The sequence below is a fragment of the Leucoraja erinacea genome, chromosome 3 (genome assembly GCF_028641065.1).
Source record: "Leucoraja erinacea ecotype New England chromosome 3, Leri_hhj_1, whole genome shotgun sequence".
NCBI lineage: Eukaryota > Metazoa > Chordata > Chondrichthyes > Rajiformes > Rajidae > Leucoraja > Leucoraja erinaceus.
In genome coordinates, this window is record NC_073379.1 from 41,160,323 (window position 1) to 41,183,650 (window position 23,328).

General features: G+C 45.5%; 1 protein-coding gene across 7 annotated transcripts in view; it reads right to left on the reverse strand.

Moving 5' to 3' along the window:
* The window catches only part of LOC129695518 (phosphatidylinositol 4-phosphate 5-kinase type-1 beta-like), a 146,546-nt gene that overhangs the window by 77,956 nt on the left and 45,262 nt on the right, over positions 1-23,328 (reverse strand). Inside the window, exon 1 of one of the 7 annotated variants that reach the window (XM_055632508.1) lies at positions 1,473-1,638. The exons of the other annotated variants lie outside the window; for them this stretch is intronic. The gene's annotated coding sequence lies outside the window, so the exon portion shown is untranslated. Of the gene's footprint in view, positions 1-1,472; positions 1,639-23,328 lie in introns of those variants that run through there. 7 annotated transcript variants of the gene reach the window in all.

The following is a 23,328-nucleotide window of genomic DNA, read 5'->3' on the forward strand; positions in this document are numbered from 1 at the left end:
CTATGTTCTACGTTAAAAGCAGTGACATCTGCTATTAATGTGTCCTATTTGTCTGTGCAATGATCCTAGATACCTAGGCTCTGTATTAACAAACTAGAATGTTGGAGTAACTCGGCATGTCAGGCAGCATCTGTGGAGGGAATGGATATTTCAGGTTAGAACCCTTCTTCAGGCTCTCTTTTCCAGCTTATCCCCATTACTACTCCCCTCTGTTGAAGAAGGGTCCCAACCCGAAATGCCATCTGTCCATTCCCTCCACAGATGCTGCCCAACCGCTGGGTTCCACCAGCATTGGGACTTTCTCCAAGATTCCAGCATCTGCAGTTCCTTGACTCCTGTTAATAACGCGCTGATCTCAGAGGGCCGTTTGCAAACATTGCACGCTGGTCTCAGAGGGGTCTGTGTGCAAACACCACACACTGAGATGAGTTAAAATACCAAGGCGTGAAGATTCAATGCAACAACTCGAAAATACAAACTCTCTCTAGAATCCGTTCAGTACCACACATTGGACATGGGTAGTTTCAGCTAAACTAATATTAATTGCGCCCTCCACAAAACGGCTTGCTGGTAGAGGCCTGCAGTGGTATAACATTGAGAGCCAACCAAAGTGCGGCAAGGCAGGGGCGGAAAACCGGGGGGGGGGGGGCAGAGGGGACACGTCCCCCCCATATTTTGAGAGGCGGGTGACATCCCTGCCAGGTTAACCTGCCTGGGCTTGCAGGAAATATGGCCAGCGTGGAGAAGCAGCGCTGGTATCCCGTCAGTCCAGACAGGGCTGTTAGTTAACCCGGTGAGACAGGTAGTTGAGCTGCATTTAGCGCTGGATTAAGCCTCCGAAGCCGCGTGCGTGTGTGTGTGTGTGCGTGTGTGTGCGCGGCCGCCAAAAAATTGTGTCCCCCGTCCCCTCCATGTTTTGATAGTGAGTTCCGTTCTTGCGGCAAGGCTGCACAGCACAAACTCTAATTTAGATTTTTTTTGCTGACCCGATTGCTTTGTGCATGCCTGCCTGTCTGTCATGCACTCACACCTCTCTCTCCAACTAGTCTGAATGGTTCCCGAGCACAATGCACTCAACTCAACCCAGAGTTGACCCAATCAGGTTCCCTCAGGCTTCGAGTCAGGTAATCAACCTCCACTTTCAGAGGAGAGTGCTGCCTCAATTAGACTATCGTATACAGATCTACTGAGCAGAGACAGCAACGTTCCTCACTATCAGACACAAGTGAGCCAGATGAATCGGTTAAAAAAAATGTAACATCCAATAATAGATATTATTAGTTCAAATTCAGTTATTGTCACTTAACTAACTAAGGCACAGCGACATTTGTTTTGTATACCATATAATATGTTGGAATATAATTCAGCAGACAAATTCTGGGTTACTGGTCCAGTAATTTTGGCATTGAATTACAGATACAAATATACAGAAACCAGGCAAATAACATTTATAAGGATAAGCAATCACTCACATTTCCAGAGCCTTCAAATCCATCAACCTGTTTTACAATCATTTCTTTACAGTAATGCAGATGCTTCCTGCTGTGCAACATAGAAGGTTGCAGGCAAATAATGATGCAAATAACGTCAGCCTAGTTGGAAATACCTATTCACCTGCTGTGGGTGGGTCACATCAGCATTCCATGAGATTCAAAAAAGCTTTCTGCATGCCTCTAGCATTTAACTAAGGCAGAAGTAATTTTTTTATTTAACAATGCAAGGAGGAAGCAGAGTCTTCAAATTCTTTGACTTTTACCGTCATTGCATTCCTGCCCCATATTTTACAATTTCGGAAAATCCCAAGAAACACTGCGGCCAATAAAGTGATCAGACCCTTCGAGTAAAGAAAAAGTAGTAATCTCTCTGAAATGTAAGCAAGTGAGAATTTCAGTTCCAATTAGGTCTGGCTTAAGTCCTCCCTCCACCACCTCCAGTTTAAATTCAATTTGGAATATTTGGGAGGACCAAGAACCCAAGAACCACTCTTGACTCTGTACTCAAGAAATGGATAACATTTTCAGAGCTTTGACAGGAGAGATTCAAGAATAATATCATCCAATTGAGTTGCCTTTAAAAAAAAAACCCAAAGAATTATTGTCTCAAAATAAGGAGCTGGCCATTCAGGGTAGAGTTGAGGAGAATTTGACTATTCAAATCTATCTGCCAGAGGGCTGTGAACTTGGTTACTGAATGATTGAGATATTTAGATATTATTAAAGTGATCATGGGATATAGGGTTAATGCAGGAAAGTGGCACAAAAGTAAAAGACCAGCTTATGGAGCACTTAAAACTGTCTGCACACTTTGAGATGTCAGGTTATGGACATAGCCCATACAACTGATATCAGATCATTCAGTTTACTGATATTGCCTAGAGGATAGAGTTTGGAAATGAGGGAGGGGGGTATATTTTGATCATAAAGGCCCATTATGTCCATTAGAGTGAGAACATAGAGCCTCATCTCAAGGACAATGCCCCCAGCTGTGGAGTCCTCCTTCAATACTATAATGAAACAGAAGCCTTGCTCATGTGATCAACCTTCTAGAGAAATATTTGAACCTGGGATCTATGGACTCGAGAGGCGAGAGTGTAGTCTTTGGACCCACAGCCGACACTTTGAGGAGGAAGATGTGTGGGAGCTCTGGGTGCACCGAGTCAGAACCACACATCACAAAAACAAGCCCTCCGGCCCAACTTAGCCATGCTGACCAGGTTTTATAATTGTGAAGCGAGACCAGGCAGGTTGAGTCAAATAGTCTTTATTTACAGGTTGGAGCGGCGCACGCACAGGCCGCTGGATCGATGACGTCTGGCAGGGAATGCAGGCCTTGGCCCAGGCCCCAACCTGCTTGCGGAGGCTGTACCAGACGAACTTGGCCACCACCAACGCTGTAGTTGCCAGATGGAAGGGTGGGCCAGCCCGTGAATGGAGTCCAACACACGCCGCTACCAACCCATAGGGACGATGGGCCGCGGCTGCCCGGTGGAGACATCACACAGGACCATCACACCCGAAGGTCCGAGCGGGACATCCAACAACACCAACCCCGAAACAGCATTACGATAGGCAATCATCTCGTCCCCGTTTCGCTGCGCAGCAGACAGCCCAGAATAGTCAACACCCAGGGGCCACGGACAGCACGGCATGGATCGCAGGATGAGATAAGGCGTCATTGACCTTGTTTAGTTTGCCTGCCATGTGCAGGACATTGGTGGTAAACTCGGAGACGAACCGGTCAATAAACTGCTCGAGGTCCCCCATCGACGGCAGTATCCGAAGCGTTGACAGTGAGGGCGGTTAGGGCAGCAGACCCCATGGTGCATGAGCATGGAGGCATTGGCACCATCTCGGCGTCCCTCACCGGGTCCCGCGGCCTGCCGGCCACGCACTGGAACAAAGGCCGCATGACCCAGGCCGCAGCTGGCACAAAACAACGTAAAATTAATCATCCCCACGAACTCCTGGAGCCCTTTAATGGTGAGCGGCTGAGGAAACTGCTGAATCGCCTCCACCTTGCCGGGGAGAGGAGTAGCTCCTTGTGGGGTAACATGGTGTCCGAGGAAGGAATGGAACCGAGACCAAACTGGCACTTGGCAGCGTTAATAGGGTGATTTCACTAAAGGTCACTGGAGCGTAGATCCGCACCCACGTGACCAAAATTCTCAAGTGGAGGACACTCGAGGAATTACCGCGTTTGCTCGCTGAATTTCATCAAAAGTAAGGCATTATTAACTTACTTTTGATGAAATTCAGCGAGCAAACGCGATAATTCCCGATATTTTCGACCTGTAAATATCCACGGCAAATGTCGGCTGTTCATTTCCGCCGGTTTGGCACCTTCAGTTCCCTCTTGAATTTACCTTACTTGCTATCTTTTTTTTCCCCTGTAAATCTAGGTAGCTGTGCCTCACGTTCACCCCGACTGGCACAGTAAATTGCAGCTCACAACCTCGCCGTTTTCTATGTTTTTAACGGGTGGGAAAATGCGTTTTTTCCCATCCACTAACATGTACCGAACCCTCGAGTGTCCTCCACTTGAGAATTTTGGTCACGTGGGTGCGGATCTACGCTCCAGTGACCTTTAGTGAAATCACCCTATAGCGAGCTGGTGGTCCTGGAGCCGCTGGGACAGCACCCGGAGGTGCGCACAGTGCTCCTGGTGGGAGCGGCTGGCGACCAGAATGTCGTCTAGGCAAATGAATACAAAGTCCAACCCCCTGGATGTGCGGGACTCAGTAGCGGTCAGCGTTCGTGACGGTGTTAATGCGGCGGTAGTCCCCACAAAGCCTCCACTCGCTGGAAGATTTGGGAACCATATGGAGTGGGGAAGGTCATGGGCTGTCGGAGTGCCACACAATTCCCATGTCCTCCATCCTCTGTAACTCTTCCTTAGCCAAACGCAGCTTATCGGGCTGGAGCCTGCTCGCCCGTGCGTGAAGCAGAGGGCGGTGGTGAGGATGTGATGGATAATCCCATGCTTGGGGACGGCCGAACGAAACAGAGGGGTCAGAATGTGTGGAAACCTGGCCAGAATCGGAGCGTATGCACCGTCTGCATCCGACACAGATCCAAGATGTGGGCCGGAGGAAACCGCGGGCCGCGGTGACGCATGCGGTAGGGACTCCGGAGGATTGAGGCGCTGGCCCCCGGACGTCAACCAGGAGGGAGAAGGCCCATAACATTTTTTTTTAATTTAAATCGGCGCCTAGCAGTGGCTGGGAAACATCCGCGATCCTGAATGGCCACGAGTAACAGCGAGGGTCAAAGACGAGGGAAACGGTGCGAGTACCATAGGTGCGGATGGGGCTGCCGTTGACGGTGGACAGGGTGGGGACATGCTTACCAGCACGGGTATCGACTGGACGGAGGTAAGAAACTCCCAGTGTCCACAAGAAATCGGAGCCTGGAATGGCAGTCCCGGACATAGAGGCGGTTTCTGGCCTACTGCGATAGCCACTACTGGTGATCGGCCGAGGCATTTCGTGGATACGAGCAGGGGCGCTGCATTGGCGGGCCGCCGTACCCCAGCAATGGTGGTAATAACACCATGGCGCTTTCTGCTATCCACGGTGGTCGGCTGCAGTTTGGCGCTGTCGGCCGATGGTGGAACGGACCGTCGACGCTGTTGTGGAGTCGCGGACACCCGGCTGATGGAAACACCGTCCTGCAGCTTGGCGAGCCACAGCTCATCCACCCGTTCTGGCGAGCTGCAGGGGGTCAGCGAAGTCGGACCCGGCGAGAAACAGTCGGATGTCGTCGGGCATCAGCTCCAGGAAAGCCTGCTCGAACAAAAGGCAAGGCTGGTGGTCGTCCATGAGTGACAGCATCTCGCTCATTAACACCGATGGCTTACGATCGCCGAGGCCGTCCATGTGTAAGAGCTGGGCCGCGCAATCGCGGCAGCTGAACCCGAAGGTGCGCAGCAGCAGCCCCTTGAGACCTTCATATTTATTGACGGCAGGCGGATTCTGCAGGTAAGTGGGCAAACGGATGGCGGTGTCCTGGCTGAGCGCACCAACCACGTAGAAATAGCGGGTGGAATCCGCAACAATCTGGCGGATCTCAAACTGGGCCTCGATGTGCTGAAACCGCACACGAGGCTGAACCGGCTAGAAAACGGGCAGTTTAAGTGAAACCGCGTTCTGCTGGGTGGGGTTGGCATCGAGGTTTTCTGCGGCGTTCATGTTGAGATCCGCCAAACGTTCGGATCGTCGGGGTCACCACCGAAGCGAGACCAGGCAGGTTGAGTGAAAGTTTTTATCTACAGAAAACGAAACTAAAACTCGTGAAAATCGCGTGCCTTGCTGAGCTTACAAAACACAGCTCCTGTCGCTGGGAGGAGCACTGATAACTGGCTAAAGGCCCGTGAATGAACCCCCGCTGTCATGTGACCGTGCCGACCAATGACAGTTCTGACTTCCCAGCCATACCACTAGGTGCCGCTACAATTGTCCCATCTGCCCGTGTTTGGCCCAAATCCCTCTCAACCCTTCTGATCCATGGACCCGTCGAAATGCCTTTTAAACATTGTAATTGTATCCATGTTCTCAGCTTCCTTTGGCAGCTCGTTCATTATTTGCACCACCTTTTGTGCGAGGATGATATCCCTCAGGACTCCTAAATCATTCCCCTCTTACTATAAACCTATGTTCTCCAGTTGTAGGCTGCTCTTTCTTGAAAATGATACTGTGATCATGCACCTTATCTATGTCGCTCTTGATTTTATAAAACTCTCAGCCTCATATGCTCCAAGGGAAACAGTCCCAGTCTCTCCACGTAACTCAAGCTCTCAAGTCCTGGCAACAACCTGGTGAATCTTTTCTGTACCCCTTCCAGCTTAATGACATCCTTCCTACCGAGGGGCAAGCAGAACAGGCCACTGGAGGATGGGAAGATAGAAAAAAAGGGAATCAATTTCAAATTACATTCCTTCCTACCTCTGATACCTCGTTCTGACCCCCCCCCACTAAAAAATGTTCAATCCAAAAATTCCAAGCATAATTTTTTTTTTTTAAATAGAATGGTGTCTCTAATCACAGTTTGAATCTTATAATATAGCAGTGGAGAGACAGACGCCAAAATGCCATTGTTGTTTCTTTGCCTGAGGATGCTGAAGAGCGCCCCTTGGAATTTCTATTTTTAAATTTCCAGTATTTATAATGCGTACTTAAAGCATTTATGCGCATTTGTGAGCACACACTTGACTGATAATGAAACAAGCCGACAGCAATGGCCACTAACATCTCTGGTCTCCTGCATCCAACAAATTGTCAAAGGGAAACAAAATAATTCAAATCATCACTAATGATAGTCACGGCAAACCCCTGAAATAGCAGCTAAAGCAAAAACATGAAGCACATCAGCTGAAAATTACAAGGGCTGGCAGCATGAAAAAGGTCTTACAATCATTTGTTTTAAAATATTAACAAAGATCACAATACAAAGTATAAATTATAAAATGGCACGGTCACCTCTGGGATAGAAAACCACAAGTACAAAGGTTAACACTCCCTCAAACTGTCAAACTGCAGATAAGTACTGACAGGCAGATTAAGAAATAAATCATTGCAGATTTCCTGCACTTGGTTAAACTCCAAGTTCGAAGCCATTCCTTTGTGTAATTTTAAATTCCTATTATTTTTAATTAAGCAAAAAGGAGAATGGAGATTTGATGAAATCTAACTGCATTCGAAATGTTTGCATTTTTACAAAAGCCGTTACCAAATCAGGAAGTCCCAAATGCTTTGCAGCCAATGAAATGACAATAGACAAAAACCAATAGACAATAGGTGCAGGAGTTGGCCATTCGGCCCTTCGAGCCAGCACCGCCATTCAATGTGATCATGGCTGATCATCCCCAATCAGTACCCCGGTCCTGCCTTCTCCCCATATCCCCCGACTCCGCTAGTCAGGGTTCAAAATGCTTTTGAAAGTGTCAATGCTATATTGTAGGAGGTTCACCAGTCAATTTCCACCAAGCTAGCTCCCATAAACACCAAGTTAATGTCCAGATCGAAGGTAGACAAAATGCTGGAGTAACTCAGTGGGACACGCAGCATGTCTGGTGAGAAGGAATGGGTGACGTTTCGGGTCAAGGCTAGATCATCGGCTTTTAGGATGCAGTTTGTGGGATAACGTTTTAGCAGGACAGGTGGGATAACTCTGAACTAGCACCATGGAATCTGTTATACCCATTTAAGAGAGCATCCAGACCATAGCTGAACATCTTTGTCTAAAAGATCGCACCACTGGAGAGCCAATCTAGGTGCTTTGTGCATGTCTTTGGAGTGGAGATTGAAATTAACACCTTACATGGGTATTGCCTCTGTGAGCCTCATCTGACGATGTTTACCATCATTACTATGTGTACAAGTAGTTCAACTATAATACCATAGCTACATTCCTAAGAAACTGCTTTATAGAAAACAGTGTTTTTCAAAATAATTCTATCAATAGGGGAAGGCATTAGGCGTTATTGCTGTTATTTTTATCAACACGAGGACCAAAGTTGTGCCAATGAAAGTAAAAGAAGCTATTATGAATCTGAGCAACAAGAATAACACTGTTAGAGACATCAGCCAAACCTTAGGCTTATCAAAATCAACTGTTTGGAACATCATTAACAAGAAAGAGAGCACTGGTGAGCTTACTAATCACAAAGGACTGGCAAGCCAAGGAAGACCTCCACAGCTGATGACAAGAATTCTTTCTATAATAAAGAAAAATCCCCAAACACCTGTCCGACCGATCAGAAACACTCTTCAGGAGTCAAGTGTAGATTTGTCAATGATCACTGTCCGCAGAAGACTTCATGAACAGAAATACAGAGGCTACACTGCAAGATGCAAACCACTGGTTAGCTGCAAAAATAGGATGGCCGGGTTACAGTTTGCCAAGAAGTACTTAAAAGAACAACCACAGTTTTGGAAAAAGGTCTTGTGGACAAATGAGACGAAGATTAACTTATATCAGAGTGATGGCAGCAAAGTATGGAGGTGATAAGGAACTGCCCAAGATCCAAAGCATACCACCTCATCTGTGAAACACGGTAGTGGGGGTGTTATGGCCTGGGCATGTATGGCTGCTGAAGGTACTGCCTCACTTTTCATTGCTGATACAACTGCTGATGGTAGCAGCATAATGAATTCTGAAGTGTATAGACACATCCTATCTGCTCAAGTTCAAACAAATGCCTCAAAACACATTGGCTGGCCGTTCATTCTACAGCAAGACAATGATCCCAAACATACTGCTAAAGCAACAAAGGAGTTTTTCAAAGCTAAAAAATGGTCAATTCTTGAGTGGCCAAGTCAATCACCCGATCCGAACCCAACTGAGCATGCCTTTTACATGCTGAAGAGAAAACTGAAGAGTACTAGCCCCCAAAACAAGCATAAGCTAAAGATGGCAGCAATACGGGGCCTGGCAGAGCATCACCAAAGACACCCAGCAACTGTTGATGTCCATGAATCAGACTTCAAGCAGTCATTGCATGCAAAGGAAATGCAACAAAATACTAAACACGACTACTTTCATTTATATGACACTGCTGTGTCCCAAACATTATGGTGCCCTGAAATGCGGTGACTATGTGTAAACACTGCTGTAATTTCTACATAGTGAAACCAAAATGTATAAAAATGGCCTTTATTAAAATCTGACAATGTGCACTTTAACCACATGTGATTTTTCTATTACAAATCCCAAACTGAGTACAGAGGCAAATAAATGATGAGTCTTTGCCCCAAACATTATGGAAGGCACAGTATATACATACAAACATCAAAAATGAGTTGTGAGCTGGAACATGCTGCATTAAAAGGCAGTCCTAACATATTCAATGGCTGCTCTTAAAAGGAAATTGGATAAACACTTGAAAAGGAAAACATTTATAAGGCTACAGAGAAAAGGGAATGGAGTGGGAGTAATTTGATTACTTTCAGAAGAGTCAGCTTGAGCACAAAAGGCACCTCAACACGAATGCTTGAAAAAGCACCTTAAACATTTGCACAATGATAATCTACATACTAATTTTCCTAGTTTACTCATTCTTCCCTCAAAACCAAATGCTGAATGTATGAAATCGAAGAGGCAGTGGGCTGATTGACCTTCCTGCCTGCTCTGTTATTTGGACCTCTGATGACCTGGTCAGGGTGGCACAGCAGTAGAGTTGCTGCCTTGCAGCATCGGAGACCCGAACTCAATCCCTACTACGGGTGCTGTCTGTATGGTGTTTGTATGTTGTCCCCGTGTGTTTTCTCAGCGATCTTCGGTTTCCTCCCACACTCTAGGTTTGTAGGTTCATTGGTTTGATAGTGTTAATGCGTGGATCGCTGGTCGGTGTGGACTCGATGGGCCAAAGGGCCTGTTTCCGTGCTGTATCTCTAAACTAAACTTTTCAGCACAGCACCACCTTTCTGCATAAACTCCATATCCCTAGATTTCTCCCCATCATTCCCTTTCATACATTGGTTTTTCAACATGCTCAAGTATTCTATAACCATATAACAATTACATCTCTCTGGATTTACTACTCAGGGTGGGGAAACCGGTTCTCATCTGTCCTGAATGGACAGCTTCGAGCCCGAACCCAAACAGATCAGCATAAAAATGGAGAACATGAAACGCCAAATTCCTTAGCTGGATAAGAGCAGTTTACACTGGGGCTATCCGGTAATGAGGTACTGCAGGGCAAGGTGGCTGAAACAAGCCATCTTTCAGGAACATGCTTGCTGTATTAAAGAAAGCACAGCAAGCCGAGCTGTGACTATTTCATCACCAGTGCAGCGTGGTTGCTGTCAACACATTTTCCAACAGCCTTTTCATCTGCACCTCCCAATACTTCTCTCTTAATTTCTGAAAGAATAAGGTCAGCAGGTGCATAGAATGCCATCACCTGTAAATTTCCATCCACATCGTGCGTCCTTGGTAACATGTTGGCAACACCTTTATTGTCACTGGATTTAAATCCTGGACTGCCTTACATTACAGCACTGCGCAATCACCTTCATCACACACACACACACACACATACACACACACACACACACACACGAGTGGTGATGGCTCGCCACTACCTTCTCAAGGGAGGCAAGGGTTGGGCATTAAATGCCAGCCCCGTCAGTACCACCCACATTCTATAAAAATAATGAAAAACACAGTATTTTCAAGCCTTCAAAATATTTCATGTTATTTCCCGATCCAGGAACAGTGCTGTTTTCGAATCTGAATAATTAAATGAGTCAGACCTGGTATTACGTTAATTGCACCAACTCAAATTCCACACCCAGTTCAAGACTTCCTATTAAAATAATTTTCTTCCTCATTCCTTTTGTGCTCAGCACTACCCATCAGGAACATAAAAAGCAAAACAAAGCTTTCTCTATATTATGGTAGGTGTTTCAATAATAACCCTTAACCTACAGCACAGGGAGAAGCCAGTGGCACAGAAGTAGAGTTTCTGCCTTACAGCACCAGAGATCTGGGTTTGATTCTGACAAGGGATGGCAGTCTGTATGGTGTTTGCACGTTTCCTCTGTGACCGCGTGGGTCCTCTGGGTGCTCCAATGTCCTCCCACGTTCCAAAGACGTGCAGGCTTGTTGGTTTAATTGGCTTCTGTAAATTGTCACTAGTGTGTAGGGTGGAACTAGTGTACGGGTATCGCTAGTCGGTGTCGACTTGGTGGGTTGAAGGGTCACGCTGCTTCTAAACTAAAGTACAATTTGGCCCACCATGACCAGGTTGTACCCGTCTACTCTAATCCCATTTACCCATCTGCTCCAATCCCATTTAACCACATTAGATGCATAGTCTTCCATGCATTGGCAATTCAGGTATTTGTCTAAATCCCCCAGCTATGCTCTTTTAGCCCCCGTTTTGTTTGAATGCCAATGATTTTATATACACCACCAGATTCAAGGGAATAAGAAGAATCACAGATTACATAAAAGATCTCAGAAACGTATACAAGCTCTTAAAGAGCCAAAATTGATTTATCCGATTGGTTGCTTTCATCACATCTCCCTACCACACTTCTATCTGTGGTCACTAAACATCAATTTACCACAGTATCCTGCCAGCCACTGGCAACCAAACACAAGATACCTCTGTTGGCCAGAGAGGGATTCTCCACTCTTGCTCCGAGTCCTGCCCTCAATATTCCTGAAGTTGTGTTCAATGTGTGCTCAATGGGGAGGCTGGGAGAGGGCCCCCCAGGAGCTTTAAGAGGAATTTGGTAAACAGATTCCCTGCACTTGGGCATATATTGGTTTTGCAGGACAATAAATGGCAGCTGAGTGATCGGCTCCCACTCCTGTGGGATGAATCTATCCCCATTCACTGGGGAAAAGTGCATGGTGGGGTCCAACTGTGGACCTCAATCTACCGACATTGAGCAGCACTAATGGGACAGAAAGATTCACCCGAGGTCTTCTGAGAGAGATTGAGGCTGGTCTGCCAGCTTTGGATAGCATGACTGCTTATGGGGAAAGCCATTTGGAAATTAGGGCACTATTCCTGTAGGCAAACCACAACAGGCATTGGGCAGCAAAACTGTTAGAGCAAGCTTTCAGCAGGTGGAATAGTTTTGGGGAGTGGAGTGGAAGGGAGGGGGAGGGACTGGGACTGAAGTGGAAATGAGTTATCTGGTAACCACATGATGGTAGCAGGGAATTGAGAAGGCTAGGGGGGAAGGGAGTGAGGAGGAGGAAGAAGGCCATTGGGGGGGAAACATAGAAAATAGGTGCAGGAGTAGGCCATTTGGCCCTTCGAGCCTGCACCGCCATTCAATGTGATCATGGCCGATCATCCAACTCAGTATCCTGTACCTGCCTTCTCTCCATACCCCCAGATCCCTTTAGCCACAAGGGCCCCATCTAACTCCCTCTTAAATATAGGGTAAGTGAACTGACACAGGGAGACCGAGGAAGGAGATCAGGTTTGGAGGGTGCAAGGGAGGGGAATGGAGGTAAAGATTGTGTCACAGTTTTCATGGCGAGGTGTGTGCGCATATGCGTGCAATGAAATCTGTGCAGCAGAGCCTGATCTCCAATTGGACCTCCTTGCCATTGTCAAAGGACAAAGTTCAGTCATGAACATGTACTGGTTGGTATAAATGGCCAACCCACGTTAAAATAAATTCTCACGCCGGCGTCGAGGGTAGCAAATTGTTCTCTACCCAGACTACCCAAGAAAAAGAGTACACTCCCGCCTCCAAATCCCAAGATTATGGGCACAAAACTCATTCCACACAAATAAAATTGCAGCTGACTATGTAGTACTGGAAATGCATGGTCATTTTTTTTGGTAAAGCTCGCACAGCATACTTTCAGAGAGGAGTAAGGGAGCTCTCCCCAGTCTTGCAACCAATGTTTATACCCAATTAAACTAGAACTCATGTATGAATAAGCTGCCACTTTGCCTACACTTTCAGAGTGACACAGCTAAGTAATTCTCCAACGACTATCAAATGTTTGGGAGATTTAACATTATCAAAATCATTGTGGAACTGCAAATTATTTCTTAGTTTCCCCAAAGATAAATTGTAATCAAACCCGCACGAGTGGGTGCAAACTGAGGCCATCATTAGCGTTAGCCGAGAGGAAAATTGGATCAGATGCAAAAAGCCTTGGACTCAATCTAGTCAGCATTATAGTAGGAGGATTTGGGGGCAGAAATGGTGCAGAGGGTGGGCATAGTACAAAAGGAGGGTGGGTATCATTCAAATTCCTCTTTCTAAATCAGAAAATGTTCCAACTGATGTACACAGTGGTGCAAGAACAGCACATGCAGAATAATTCTGATCTTGCACAGTATCTGCAACTGTTCACACAATTTATGGCCATTCTATTGAACCAATGCAAATTACAGTTCTGAAGGCACACAGATCACATTATCTCATGACAGTGAAAGTACATTAATCAATCCCATTTCTCTATTTGAAACTTCAATTGAATATCTTGTGGCAACTTGAAAAGCTGCAGTTAGTTTCAAGAAAGTGCATTAACACTGCTGGACAACATTTCATCCGCAAGTGGCAGCCTTCATCATGCTCGCCCCAATTAAACTTCTTGCTGAGATAACTGAACCAGTATCTACAAAGTCATAGATACTGGAGGGGAGTAATAGTGTAGATGCCGAGAAGTGGTTTCCACTGCTTAGAACTTCAGGAGCCTCTGAAAATGCAGGGGACATTAGGTCGGCCATTTTGAAGTGACAATAGGAGGATTTGCTTCAGAGGGTTGTGAATCTTTGAAAAGCTCTACCTCAGAGGGCTGTGTGAAGGAGTAGTCAATGTGAAAAGCATTGACAGATTTAGCTTCTATATTTTAAGATTAGCCTCACTTTCATGCTTGTGGTCTTCAGGATTTTTTTTGTTTGCTGTGGTACTGTGACAAGTGTCTAACCTAAGAAAATCCTAGTAACTGCACTGCAATAATCAGACTTCAATTGAGATTTTTAACTAATACTTAACTTACCATCTCTCCGTGATTGCAAGAGCCCCTAAATCCTCCTTTTTGAGAATGGCAATCCAAGAACTTGCCCAAGGACAAACTGGCAGTGCAGTTGGGGTAAATATACAAATGAGCTTTGCCGGGGGTCGAAGCTCCAACCGCGGGGCCTGTGGCCTTTAACATGGTGAAGCACGCGGGAGAAGAGACCAACTCAGGAGCTCCATGCCGCGGAGAGAGTTTCAACTGCCCCGACGCGGGGGTTTCGATCACCCCGACGGGGGCTTCGATTGTCGGCTGCAGGGGCTTTGGTCACCCCGACTGCGATGGTTTGACTGACCCCGACCGCTGGATAACAAGGGGAAGAAGATTGAAATTTATTGCCTCCCATCACAGTGAAGAATGTGGAATCCACTGTGTTGGATGTTTATGTTAACTTATGTGGTTGTGTGTCTTTTCACTTAGTATGGCTGAATGGTAACTTAAATTTCACTGTACGTTAATTGGTACATGTGATAATAAACTGACCTTGAAATAGCATTTGCTGGAAGGATGAGGCGAAGGGGATGCGAAGAGATTCATGTGGATTACAAATACCAATGAGGACCCATTGGGTAGAATTGCCTTATAGAAACATAGAACATATAACCATTAAAAATAGGTGTAGGGGTAGGCCATTCGGCCCTTCGAGCCAGCACTGCCATTCACTATGATCATGGCTGATCATCCAAAATCAGTACCCATTCCTGCTTTATCCCCATATCCCTTGAATCCCTAATTCTGTTGCAAGTGTTGTGTAATTCCATAATCACCCAAGACTTGACCTAAACCCGACCCTTGCTTTGAGTTGCCGGTCTCAATAATGTGCAAAACGAAAGAAACTTGATAGTGCAACATTTTCTTGGTTAAATGCATCTTGATTATTGTTAACATAAAAACACCATTGAGGGATTAAGGACAAAGACAGGATAGAAACTGAAATCCAACACCACTTTAATAAGTCTGCTGGAGGCACTGGTCCATTCTTCCAAAGTGCTTTGCAACTAAGGAAATGCTCTTGACGAATAGCGTCAGTTGTGATTACAGAAACATGACAGGTAATTTGCACACAGCAAGCACCAAATTTTAATGCCATCATAGAACCCGTTTCTCTGAGATTTTGGAGAAAGCTCGTATACTAAAAGTAAATGCCAGTGAATCTAAAGGGGGATTTCCATTAAACGCAATGTTTCTGATAATGGGGCACTGCTCTGTCACGTTCGATTGTGTGTGAAAATTTATGAAATAATACACAATATATTGGACCCAATGAAGGCAAAGTATTTGAAGACTTGTTTCCCAAACACCCAAAGGAAAAAGTGACACCGGAAGTGAAAGGACATTGACCAGACGATATCTCTAACACAAGAGACAACGTTGCTGCGGTCCAGCTCACATTCAGTGTGCTGAGCAGAGATGACATTGATGGCAAATTAATGGAAAGAAAAAGTAGGAAAGCAGGAAAGCAATAGATCTATTACTATCCCACCCCCTGCATTTAGCAGCAAAGATGATCTTTTCAAAAAGACAAGGGGTGATCATAACCTCACTGCAGTTTCTCTACACTTAATCCAGGTTTCTTGCAAGCCTTGTTACTAAGCCTTCATGGCCTTTGCTAAAAATTCCGAAGCCAACAATATTAAACCCTCGTTACAACGAACCATAGGTTGGGGGGGGGGGGGGGGGGGGGGGGGGGGGGGGGGGGTGTCCGTTAATGGCTATTGTCCGTCATAACCGGGTATGGTACTATCAATGTATGTAGTTGAAACAAAACATTGCAGCTGACGGTTAACACACAAGAGGACACAAAGTGCTGGAGCAACTCAGCAGGTCAGGCAGCATCACTGGAGAACATACATAGGTAACATGGGGATCTTCAGACTGAATGCTGAGTTACTGCAGCACTATATGTTGTTTCACCTTAAAACAAGGTGCTGTGGCTGCTGATCAGCACTAGTGAGCGCTTCTACAGCCACCGCACACAGTCCAGTGACACAGACAGAGCGACGGGAGGAGACGGCGGCAGCAACGGTCAACTGGACAAACCAAGGGCCGACAGGTAGAAGCAGCAGCAGGTGGGTGGGGAGGTAGCCCCGCGGTGACCGAGCACATCCAGTCAGTGGCGGCAGCCCGAAGTAAGCACTGTCCCAAGGGGCTACAACGTGACCAACAACCGCAGCCAGTGGGTGAAGGGTTTGCTGGTGAGTTGGCAGTGGTTGGAAGCCGGGGCTTTAAGCGGCCGGGGAGGCGGGCCAAGCCAGGTGTGGCATCAGCACGTCCGTCCACCAACTGAAATCCATTGTAAAGAGGTCTGTTAAAACAAGGGTTTACTGTACCAACTTTAGACATCTCCCTCATTTTCGGAAAATGTAATTTCTTTGCGTTAGATAATAATGACACTAAATTTCTAGCATTCAATTTTTCTCTGACATGTATATGACATGCTATGACAGAAATATTTCAAATGTCATTAGAAACGGGAATAGTACCGGAGGATTGGCGTACTGCGCATGTTGTTCCATTGTTTAAAAAGGGTTCTAAGAGTAAACCTAGCAATTATAGACCTGTTAGTTTGACGTTAGTGGAGGGCAAATTAATGGAAAGGATACTTAGAGATAATATATATAAGCATCTGGATAAACAGGGTCTGATTAGGAACAGTCAACATGGATTTGTGCCTGGAAGGTCATGTTTGACTAATCTTCTTGAATTTTTTGAAGAGGTTACTAGGGAAATTGACGAGGGTAAAGCAGTGGATGTTGTCTATAAGGACTTTAGTAGTAAGGTTCCTCATGGAAGGTTGGTTAAGAAGGTTCAATTGTTGGGTATTAATGGTGGAGTAGCAAGATGGATTCAACAGTGGCTGAATGGGAGATGCCAGAGAGTAATGGTGGATGGCTGTTGTCAGGTTGGAGACCAGTGACGAGTGGGGTGCCACAGGGATCTGTGTTGAGTCCACTGTTGTTTGTCATGTACATCAATGATCTGGATGATGGTGTGGTAATTTGGATTAGTAAGTATGCAGATGATACTAAGATAGGTGGTGTTGTGGATAATGAAGTAGATTTTCAAAGTCTACAGAGAGATTTAGGCCAGTTGGAAGAGTGGGCTGAAAGATGGCAGATGGAGTTTAATGCTAATAAGTGTGAGGTGCTACATCTTGGCAGGACAAATCAAAATAGGACGCACATGGTAAATGGTAGTGAATTGAGGAATGCAGTTGAACAGAGGGATCTAGGAATAACTGTGCACAGTTCCCTGAAGGTAGAATCTCATTTAGATAGGGTGGTAAAGACCTCAGCATTGAAGGCTCTGCACTCAGCTGGCTCCGTTCCTACCTTTCCAACAGATCCCACTTCATCTCTGTCCACAACCACACGTCTGCTACAGCCACAGTCACTCAAGGCGTTCCCCAAGGCTCCGTACTCGGCCCTCTTCTCTTCATCATCTACATCCTCCCCCTTGGTCAGATACTCCGCCACTTCAACCTGAACTTCCACTGTTACGCCGATGACACCCAGATCTACCTCGGCACCAAATCCCCCCCACAACCCCCCTCTCTCCCATATCAACACCTGTTTGTCAGCTATAAAAACCTGGATGCAACATAACTTCCTCAAACTCAACAGCGATAAAACAGAATTCCTCCTCATAGGCTCCAAAGCCACACTCAGCAAAATCAATAACCCCACTCTCACCATCGACGGCACCACTGTCTCCCCATCTCCCCAGGCCCGCAACCTTGGCGTGATCTTTGATTCCACCCTCTCCCTTGAGCCTCACATCCGCCATGTCATTAAAACCTCCTTCTTTCATCTCCGCAACATCGCCAAACTCAGACCCTCTCTCACACCTCCCGCTGCTGAAAGACTCATCCATACCTTCATCTCCTCCCGACTGGACTATTACAACTCACTTCTCCTTGGCATCAGCTCCACCTACATCGACCGACTCCATCTGGTCCAGAATGCAGCCGCCCGACTCATCACCCACACCAAATCCTGGCATCACATCACTCCAGTCCTCAAACAACTTCACTGGCTTCCCATCTCCCACCGGATCACCTACAAAATCCTGATCCTCACCTACAAAGCCCTTCACCATCTGGCCCCCCCATATCTCACTGACCTCCTCTCCCCCTACCAACCCTCACGGTCCCTCAGATCCATATCAGCCGGTCTCCTCTCCATCCACAAGTCCAACCTCTGCAGTTTTGGGGACAGAGCCTTGTCCAGGGCAGCTCCCAGGCTCTGGAACACCCTCCCCCAACTGATCTGCAATTCCGTGTCCCTCACCATCTTCCAGTCCCGCCTCAAGACCTATCTCTTCACCTCTGCCTATCCTTAGCCCCACGTGCCATCCCTTTTCATCTGTGCATTAATTGCCTCATACTGTGTTTTGTATTGAATTCTGTATTTACTTTGTGTACTAGTCATGTCTCTACTATTCATTTCATTCCCCTTACATGTTTTACCTGCTACCATGCTCTACCTGCTAAATCTTTGTGAGGTGTCCTTGAGACTCTTGAAAGGCGCCCATAAATAAAATTTATTATTATTATTATTAAAGAAAGCTTTTGGGGTGCTGGCCTTTATAAATCAGAGCATCGAGTATAGAAGTTGGGATGTAATGTTAAAATTGTACAAGGCATTGGTGAGGCTAATTCTGGAGTATGGTGTACAATTTTGGTCGCCTAATTATAGGAAGTATGTCAACAAAATAGAGAGAGTACAGAGGAGATTTACTAGAATGTTGCCTGGGTTTCAGCAACTAAGTTACAGAGAAAGGTTAAACAAGTTAGGTCTTTATTCTTTTGAGCGCAGAAAGTTAAGGGGGGGGGGGGGACTTGATAAAAGTCTTTAAAATGATGAGAGGGATAGACAGAGTTGACGTGGATAAGCTTTTCCCACTGAGAGTAGGGAAGATTCAAACAAGAGGACATGACTTGAGAATTAAGGGACAGAAGTTTAGGGGTAACATGAGGGGGAATTTCTTTACTCAGAGAGTGGTAGCTGTGTGGAATGAGCTTCCAGTGAAGGTGGTGGAGGCAGGTTCGAATTTATCATTTAAAAATAAATTGGATAGTTATATGGACGAGAAAGGAATGGAGGGTTATGGTCTGAGTGCAGGTAGATGGGACTAGGGGAGAAAAAGTGTTCGGCACGGACGAGAAGGGCCGAGATGGCCTGTTTCCGTGCTGTAATTGGTATATGGTATCTCGGTAAAGATGTTTTTCCTCATCCGAGTCCTAAATGGCTTACTCCTTATTCTTAAACTGTGAGCCCTGGTTCTGGACCAACACCTGGAACATTTTTCCTGCCTCTAGCCCATCCAATCCTCTAAGAATTATATATGTTTCTATAAGATAACCTCTCATCCTTCTAAATTCCAGTGAATTCAAGCCCAGTCGACCCTCTAACCTCCATAAAGTATATACAGGTGCACAACCTTTTATCCGAAAGCCTTGGGACCAGACACTTGTCGGATTTCGGACATTTTCGGATTTCAGAATGGAAGATTTTTAGCGTAGATTAGGTAGGTAGCGCGGGCGGCTTGAAAAGTCTGGAGCTGCTGCCTCCTCCCGGGTGACCGGGAGACTCATTGCATAAATGTTAGTCAGTTAGTTTGGAGGGATTTTATGTGGTGGTGGTGGAGTCGGGGTATTTAATTCTTAGTCCCCTACCTGGTCGGCGAAACCTCGCGGAGCTGGGGGCACGCCTTGGAGCTCAACAACTTACCCCTGGCTGCGACTCCAAATCCAGCGCCGGGGTCGGACGTCCAGCTCCGGGAATCCGGTGTGGCGTCGCACCTGGGATACCGGGGAACCAATGCCTTACCGGGTAAGCTCAAGCGCTGTGGCCGCCGACACACACACATATTCCAGTAACAACCTCATGAACTCTTTTCAAGCGACGCTCCGCGATTACATTCTTCCTATTGCCCGAGCTGGTACCCAGAACTGCGACGTCGCTGACTACATTTTCAATGCACAATACTCCATGTTGCCGGTGGTACAACTCACCAGCATTTTGCATACATTGTCCCCGCCTGCAACATGTTTACCCCTGCCCCGACTCTTACAGTACTCAATGTCAGACTGACCGTGGGTGATGAAACGCGAGCTTTGGTGCGCAAACGACATCCCGGTTTTCGGAGCTTTTCGGTTTCTGGAACACCGGACCCCTCTCTCTCACCTGGGTCGCCACTTTCAGGGAATTACATACCTCCAACCCCAGATCTCTCAGTTTTACATCAGTTTCGACGGCCGTATTGTTTATCATATGTTCTGCTCTGGTTTTACTTCCCAAAATGCAATACCTCACTTGTTAGAAAAGAATCGGTACATATCACCAACAACACTTCTTCCTCAATAACCATCAGTAAAGGGGCATCTGAAGACTGTGGCCAGGCCCCTGCTCTATTCACTCTCTATCCACGACTGTGTAGCCAGATACAGTTCAACTATCGTTAAAGTCACTGAAGACATCACCGTCGTTGGACAAATTGTGGATAATGATAAATCGAAGTATAGGAGAGAGATCCATCATCTGATTGAAAGTTGCCAGAACCAACAATCTCGCTCTTAATGTCAGTAAAACCAAGGAATTGATTGTTGACTTTAGAAGAGGAAGGCAGTGGTTTTCAATAGGTTGGTAGAGGAGAGTCAACAACTTCAAGATCCTCGGCATGCACATCTCTGAAGATTTTTCCTGGACCCAGCACATTGATGCAATCATAAAGGAAGTCCATCGACACATCTACTTCCTTAGAAGAATGACGAGATTCCACAGGTGTATGGTCGAGAGCATATTGACTGGTTGCAGCATGGCCCAATTTGACAACTCGAATGCCCAGGAACGAAGGAGATAACAAAAAGTGGTGAACATTGCTGGGTCTATCACATGTACTGATCTCGCCACTATTGCAGGGAGATGCTGAGTGAAAAAGGCAGCCAGTATCATCAGGTATACACTGCATCCTGTCAATGCTCTCATTTGACTCCTGCCATCTGGAAGGCAGTATAAGAGCCTGACAATACTAACATCCAGGTTCAGGAGCATCTTCCTCCAAACAACCATCAGGCTATTAAACACTACAAACTTCAGCTAAACTCCGAAACGCCTCGGTTGGACCAGGGACTTTGGTTTTGCAATATTGGTCATTTCCTTTATTTAAATATTTTAGCTAACTTATTTTTAGCTTGATAATTTTCAGAATAACACCGTTATGCTTTGGGACAATTTTAATGCTAATAGTCTTAGTTCTCAACGTTACATAATTCATTAAAAAAAATTGCCCATGGAGCACAAAATCTTTTAAGATTGCTGAAATATCGCTGGTTGATGTCTGGAACTCACTGCCAGAGGTGGTGGTGGAGTCAGATGTAATCACTACATTTGGGAGATGTTTCAACAGACACTTAAATAGGTAAGACACACAAGGATACAGACCTAATGTGGGGCATATGGTTGGCATGGAAATGGTGGCCAATTGGAACGTTTCTGTGCTGTGCAACTTCATGACTAATATGTCTTGATGTCAAATGTTTAAAACCTTTTAGGTACATTAGAGTTATTAACCATTCCATATAAAAATACATTCAAATCACCAACAAATTCATTATCTAACTATACTAGTGGAAATAGGTAGCAGGTTGGAGAAATGTACGTTTAATATGCTATTTTGATAACTTGCATCAGAAAGATGAGATACATAAGATACTTAAGGCTTTAAGATGCAGAGAAAGGGGAAAGGGTAGAACAATTTTTTTGATAGGGTGGAAAGGAGAAAGTGCATGACGGAGCTTGAAATATTTTTAATCATGTTTAGCCATAAGTGTCCAGTGAATAATACATCTCAGCTTCCTCCTGAGAATCCCATCACAAAAACCACATTGGCTAATTCAGTTCACTCTAAGTGATATGAAGACTTGGCTGACAGCTCTAGATACATGGAAACAAATTGGATCAAACAACGGTCCTGTTTTTAATGTATGTGTTTAAGGCCTCAAGTTTTTATTGCCCAAAACTAAATGCCACCCTCTATGCAGTGAATATTCGCACTACAGAAATGCTCAGGCTTTCGGCTTTTGTCCAGTCTAATAATGCATTTACTCAAAAATATAGAGAATTACTCAAGAGTATCCTGTTCGCAAACAAGAATCCTCTGATCAAGAAATGTTGGTAGGTGTTGCCAAGAGTGCTATCAAATGGTCCCTACTCACCCAATATCCTTCTCACTGATTCCCACTATGCAAGAAAAAACAACCTACCCGATTGTCAAAATGTAGAATGTCTATCTACCCGATTGTCAGCCCACCTACTGTGCTAACCATTCATTCCCCCTCCCACCAATGCAGCTGGAGTGCATGCCATTTACAAAATGAATTGCAGTTACTCACTTAGACATCTCTCAAACCCATGTCCTCTACATGCAAGGAGGATAAAGGGCAGTAGGTGCAGGGAGACATCTGCACGTTCTCCACCATTTTGAATTGAAAATATCATCAATCCGTCATGGTTGCTGCATCTAAATCAGAACTCCATGTCCATCAACACTAGGGGTATCTTCACTGCATAGAGGGTGGCATTTAGTTTTGGGCAATAAAATCTTGACCTTGCCAGCAATGCCTTAAACACATAAATATAAGCAAAAGGGAAGATAGTGCCAGACAAAAATGGGACAAATAAAAGCAAAAGATAAACCGATAGGAAACAAGTTGGAATGGCAGTCACCACTAACAACTGCTATCGAAAGAGGTAGCGCAGTAGATCCGATCTAGAGGTGTCAAAATCATTGTTGAATCCAGAAGATTGTGAAGTACTTTGTAAAAAGACGAGATGATGTTCCTTGGACATATGTTGCACTTCAATAACGTTGGAGGCAGACAAAGGAGAGGTAACACAGGGAGTGGGTCAGAGAACTCGGGTTCATGCTTGTGGTACAACGTAGGTGTTCCACATACCAGTCTCTTCCAGATAAGATTAAGGAGAATCTGAAGAGATTTTATAAGTGGAAAAGGCAAACTAGGGAGAGAATAAGGCCCCTCAGAAACCAAAGTGGGCATCTGTGTGAGATGCTACATTTTACCTGCAACTAAAGGTTGAATTATAATGATCTATTTGATGTGTTAGAACGGATGATAATGTTATCAGGGAAGAAAGGAAGTTGACAGAGAAAGTGGGAAAAGTGGAACAAAGCTCTTACCAGAAGCCATGTGGAAGCTTGTAGGATCAATGTTGTTCTGAGTAAGGTTTATAAGATCTTGGTGGATAATTTATCCATTGAAATATAGATAGAATAGTAAAGGAAAGAAAGCAAAGAATCAAGGCTGAAT